Source organism: Eimeria mitis, genomic scaffold (genome assembly GCF_000499745.2).
Source record: "Eimeria mitis Houghton genomic scaffold, Emh_scaff3110, whole genome shotgun sequence".
Lineage (NCBI taxonomy): Eukaryota > Apicomplexa > Conoidasida > Eucoccidiorida > Eimeriidae > Eimeria > Eimeria mitis.
In genome coordinates this window covers 1,834-2,240 of record NW_013571454.1, presented here as the reverse complement: position 1 = coordinate 2,240, position 407 = coordinate 1,834, and positions in this window count along the sequence as shown.

The following is a 407-nucleotide window of genomic DNA, read 5'->3' as shown; positions in this document are numbered from 1 at the left end:
TCCGCAGCGGCTCAGCCTTTTGGGAGTTGCTGCTGCAGGAGCAGGGGTTTACATATGAGGGTTTACCGAAAGATTCAGTGTTTGGGGGCCCCCTGGGGCCCCTGGGGGGCCCCCTGGGGGGCCCCCTAGGGGCCCATACGACCCTCTCCACTCAGCGCGACTGGGGGGCCCCCGATGGATACCTGGGGGGCCCCCAGGGGGCCCCTGGTGCAGAGGATAGGGTACAGCATGCAGCAGATTGCTTCTTCACAGAGACAGAGACAGGGAGGAGAGTGCCTCGGTACGTGTGCTGCTGTCTCCTTGCGGTGTGTGCGGTGTCTCCTTTTATGTGTGTGTTTAAACCCTAAACCCTAAACCCTAAACCCTAAACCCTAAACCCTAAACCCTAAACTAGCTGCTTGAGATGG